Genomic DNA, 5,489 nt, shown 5'->3' on the forward strand with positions numbered 1-5,489 from the left:
CACACGCGCTGCGGCGCCGCCGCCAACCCCCGCCGCCGCGGGCCGCGCCCCGCCTCTTCCCCGGGCAGACACCGACGGGACACCCGGCCGCCGCCGCCGCTCGAGAGCGCGCCCCGCAACGGCCGCTCCGGCTCCCCCCTGGCCGCCGCCGCCGCCGCCGCTTCGCGCGTCCTCGCGCCCGCCGCGCGCTCCCGCTAAATACCACACACTGCGGCGGCCGCCATGAGGAGGCGCGGCCCCGCGCGCCGGCGCCCGGGGGTGGGCGGAGCTTCCCGAGGGCGCGCAGGCGCAGAGGCGAGCGCGGCCGGCGGCGGCCCGCGCAGGCGTCGCGATGCGGGTCGCTGAGGGCGGCGGTCGACGTGCCGGCTGCTCGCTGCCGTGGCCGCGACCGAACCCCTCGTGCTGCGCACACCCCGGCGCGACGCGCTCCTTGCGGCAGCCGTCCGCTCGCGGGCACCAGCGGGCGCCGGCCCCTGCGTCAGGAGTCGCCGCGTCCCCCGTGGAAAGCCCCTCCGGCTTTGTGTGCTGGCTAGCACAGCGCCTCCACCGGCTCTTCCCGGCTCCGCGTCCCCGCGGAGAAAGACACCCGCTCGCTGGCCGCCCGCCCTGCAGGGGAAGGTCTGGCCGCCGCTCGGCGGGAGCAGGCCGGGCGCCCGGGCTCCTTGGAGCTGAGAAGCGGGCGGCGCCCCTCCCGGGCGTCGTCCTCGTCTGGAAGCTGAGTGGGACTGCGTTTCCTTTTCGTTAAATAAAAAATGAAAGGAAAGCGTCACAATTCTTTGATGGGTGCAGTGTGTCTGTCTGAACAAACGCCAGTGTCTGAGACATTCACAAACTGATTGGATTTCCATGTAAGACCCTCCCGGAAAATAGTGTTCTATGTGAAAAAACACGGATACTTTCTACACCAAGTTTTGGAAACCGTCCGGGGAACGAGAGGTGTTGGGGGGCTTCCCGCTCGCGCTGCGCCCCGCACCGACGGTCCCCGCGCGCCTCGGCTGCGGGGTGCGGGCTGCGGGCGCGGCCCTGGCTCGGCGGGCGCTCCGCCCGGGCCCGTTAGCACGTCCAGCGTTCCCCGGGGCTGGGAGGAAAAGCCGCGCGTCCTCAGCCGCCAGCTCCGCTGCTGGGGTGCGGGTCCCCGAAGCCCGAGTGTCGGTGAGAGCCCTGGGTGAGCCGTGTCTGCGTACGCAGCTGTGGATGGTGCGGGCAGCTGCTTCTTCAACAATAGGCGTTCCAGAGGGAGTCTAACGTCTCCTAACTGTCGCACGCTGCGCTCCCTCCGGCGTGGAGCTTCCCTCGTGAGGGAGATACGCATTCGCTCCTTCTTCCTTCATTCGTTCGTTTGACCAATGCCGGGCACCGTGCTCGGTTCCGGGAATAGAGAGCCAGTAGTCCCGCACTTGTGGGGTTTATACAGTGTAGTGGGGGACACAGACATTGATCAGCCTCACAAATATATGTATCACCGGGGAAAATGTTAGAAAAGGAAAAAAAAAAAAATGTGCCTGATGCTAAAAAAGTGTAAAGCAGGCTAGGTGTATAATAGGACCGGTGACTGAGGAAAGAACCAGAGGATTAGAAGGAACTGACCAGGCTGGGGGCAGTGGAAAGTGGAGGACTTGATTAAGGAGAAAAGCATGGCAGAGGAAAGCCTTGCGTGGTAAGAAGCCTGCCCAGTTCCAGGAAGGGAAAAAATCTCCACCGTGGGGCTTTCCCCTTGGGGAAAAGGGGAAAGGGATGGGAGGGCACAAGGCTCGGGGATGTGGCGTAGACATGATGCTGAAGACTTGGTGGGGTTCAGAGAGTGCTGGGCTTTGTGGGCCAAGTCACCACAGTACGTAATGAACATACTTCTCAGGCTGGTGGACCGGGGAAGGACTCGCTGAGGACTAAAGTTGGAGCTGGGCATAGGGGCTGTCCGAGGACGATGGAAAGGCTGCAAGGTTACGTTTGTGAAGGGACCACCACAAAAAGGAGCGGTTGTGTCCAAGCCTGAATGTGACAGGGAGGTTGGGCTTGGCTGAGGGGATTGGCCAAAGTGAGCAAAGGCCGACCAGGGGAACACGTCCATCTAGGCGAGAAATGAAGGCCTGAACCAAAGAGGTGGCAAAGGACGTGTTGTGGAGGGTCTTGGAGAGACTTGGAGAGACAGTTGGATCTGGAGTGGATTCAACTGGATTCAGTGAGGGTAGGGAGGAGAGCAAGAGGTGAGGCTGGCGATAATGACAAAGATATAGTAGAAATAGTATTAGCTGCCATTTTTAAAGCAGCTACTCTGTCTCAGGCTCATGCAATACCTCGTTAGTCACCACAAAAACTCCATGAAGTGATACCGTTATTATCCCCACTTGAATATATAAGGCAACTGAGGCAGAGAGAGGTCAAATAACTTGCCTAAGGTCACATAGTTGCTAAGTGGCAGAGCCAGGGTTCAAACCCAGGCCCATCTTTGTTGCTCTGCTCTAAGATCTATTCAGAGATTCCTAGCTTGGCAAATGGTGATGGAGGGGGAGCAGCTGAGGAGGAAAGATAAATTCTTGTTTTGGAGGCATTGGGTGTGAAGTACCTGGGGCAACTGCAGGAAGTGGAAAGCAGCCGGAAAGAGGGGCCCAGGACTCCAGAAGGAGGTTGCAGGGCACTCTCCCCACTTCCCCAGGTGGTGGGGGCAGAAGGTGGGGTGTGTTCCATGCAGTCACAGAGAAAACGGGCCTCGTAGGTGAAATAATGAGGAAAACCAAGAAGGGTTCTTTTTTTTTTTTGGTGAGGAAGATTGTCCCTGAGCTAACATCTGTGTCAATCTTCCTCTATTTTGTATGTGGGATGCCACCACAGCATGGCCTGATGAGGGGTGTGGGTCCACGCCCAGGATCAAAACCTGCGAACCCTGGGCCATCAAACTGGAGAGTGCAAACTTAACCACCACACCACCCAGCTCACCCCAAGAAGGGTTCTTTGTGGAGTAGCCATTTTGATATTTGTCAATTTCAGTTCAATTAAGGCAAAACTAAACATTACAAGATGAAGTACAGAACATATTTTTAAGATATAAGATCTCAACAAACTAAATAAAAAAAGCAGACATGCAAACACATGGTACATACAAACCTGCAGGTAAACGTGACATATAGCGGCGGCTCATCCCACCAGGGTCAGTTCTAAACTCCGCCCATGAAGGAAAAAAAAGTGTCACCAAAATTACCGTTGAAAAGCCTTTGAAGTGCCCATAAATTACAGCATATGTTGTTTTGTTTATGCAATCCCATGTCGGTTTGTATGTGTAAATGCCCAGCATATGATAAAGTTTACATTTGCAAAATATGATTTTACAGTATTCCTAATTATACTATTTAAACTACAACTTTCCTCTCACATTTTTTGGGGGGAAGTTATAACTCCTCTGCGTATGGGAAGGTCAATAGAACTCGGTTTCACTTCGGTTTGGAGGTAAATTCTCCATTTTCACAGGCCATGTGCCGGGAATAGCCATGTGGCTTTGTACTGGGTTGTAATGGATACATGTGTCACTTTCTGGCCCTAAAGGGGAGGAGTGGCATTGGGGTGAGATGTTGCCTGCTCCCCAGAATCTCTTGGCCCCTCTGCAAACGGTGTAATGGACATTGAAAAGAACTTGCCAATGTGGCAATCAAAGTTCCAAACACCTTGCTTTGCCAAAATCAAGTTTTGGCCGCCTCACATTCCCCTCCCTTCTATCCAAAAGCATTTTGTCCATCTGAAAACGACTACCTCATTTGACCCACTGCTGACAGTCGGGGAGTTACCTTATCAATTGGTGCCGTCTTTTAAGCCGCAGGGGTGCCCGGGACAGAGTGTTCCCTGGAGACGCTGCTCACTGGGCTCCAAGTGTTTTGCGTCAGCCACTCAGAAACAACTTCTGCCTCTGGAATTCTTGCACTTGCTTTTCTTGGCTTGGTTTGTGCCTGCTCTCCTCCAGAGGAGTCAGAATTACTTCTCCTTCCTTCTCAGCTTCCTTTTTATACAAAACTAATCTCACTAGATTAATTTCATCTCCACCAATCTTAATTAGATTTAGGAGGGGCTCAATCTGATTTGGTTCATTCCTACTGAAGGTAGCAATGGCTGGTAGGTGTGGGTGGGACACGAGCAACACTACTATAAATTTTAAACATTTGAAAGAAAATAGCCCCACTGTGAAGTAACGAGACATCCTCTTCTGAACAAGGAGGCAACTCTGCTTCCATGACAGTTGATCTATAGGAAAGCATTTTGTCAACTGTGAAGCCAACCCAAATAGTGCTCTACATGATGGCATCTCAGGATAGGTGCCAAATATTTTCAGGCCACTGGGGAAAATATTTCAGGGTAGGGAGGCTTCCTGATCCCTTCAAATCACATCAAATGGTAATTCCATCTACTCCAATGGAACATAAAGTCCTAGTCCTGTAGCTGGACCCAGGGTAAATGCTCCAGGGATAGTGAGGGACTTTACTTCTCTCATTCCTACTTATGAATAAAGCAGGCACTGATGATAGAATCTATATTTGGGGATCTTACATGAATTCATAGTCAGTTGATAATTAATATAAGTCAGATACCAAAACTCATTGGTATCTTCTCAAAAACAACTATTCTTTCCATGATGACTGGTGAGATTTTACCAGGAGATGAAGTAGGGGCAAGTGGAATAAGTAGCAAGTGTTTTGACATCCTAAACTGGTCCATGATTTTTAGCAATTGAACCATGTTCAAAATTAGATATCGTTATTTCTTTCACATGGGAATTCCCTAAAAATACACGCATACACATGCATTCCTCTTCTCTCCCACATTCTCTTATATGACTATTTTTAAACTGTTCCATAAATTAAGAGCACTCAGACACACCTATCTAGCCAGATCTTTGGGCACATGAGTGTACTTAATTTAAGAAACATGAATTCATATTATCTATGTATATATATATATAGTATATATATATATAATATATGTATCTCAGGTATGTAACATTCTAAACACCATAGCATCCCACCAATACAACCACACAATGCTGTAGTAACTTTCCAAATGTTCCCAAAGCTCAAAGCTTTAGCTTCACTTAGCATGGGCCCCCTTCCTCCCAGCCGCCAGAGCCCTTTTCCCAAAGCACGAATCCTGCCTTTGTTAAGTCCTTGTCCTGCTGCTGCTCTAATTAGTAGCTTTACGTATGGGTCTCTGCAATCCCTGAATTTTTGGAAGGCCCATTTCTCAAATTTCTCTTCAATTAAGCCTCTGCTAGACTGTGTTAGTGCCGTTCCAGGCACACTGCATGTCCTCTATATAGTCAAAGTAAATTGTCCTTTGCATGGATTATACACAATCCGAGATAGTGCTCTCAAAGTTGGCAAAACCAGTTAAGACAGTACAGATGATTTCCAAGTGTCTAATTGTTTTACAACAGACCAGTTCACAAGACCAAGCCCATCACTCCTGGGTCACTGATGGGCTGTGTTTGTTTCCAGGCAATCTTAGATATC

General features: G+C 51.1%; 1 protein-coding gene across 1 annotated transcript in view; it reads right to left on the minus strand.

Moving 5' to 3' along the window:
- SIAH1 (siah E3 ubiquitin protein ligase 1) overlaps positions 1-3,803 on the minus strand; it is a 41,011-nt gene extending 37,208 nt beyond the window's left edge. Inside the window, exon 1 of the mRNA XM_046682367.1 lies at positions 3,777-3,803. The gene's annotated coding sequence lies outside the window, so the exon portion shown is untranslated. The remainder of the gene's footprint in view (positions 1-3,776) is intronic.
- Between the last annotated feature and the right edge of the window lie 1,686 nt (positions 3,804-5,489).

The sequence above is a fragment of the Equus quagga genome, chromosome 13 (genome assembly GCF_021613505.1).
Source record: "Equus quagga isolate Etosha38 chromosome 13, UCLA_HA_Equagga_1.0, whole genome shotgun sequence".
Taxonomy (NCBI): domain Eukaryota; kingdom Metazoa; phylum Chordata; class Mammalia; order Perissodactyla; family Equidae; genus Equus; species Equus quagga.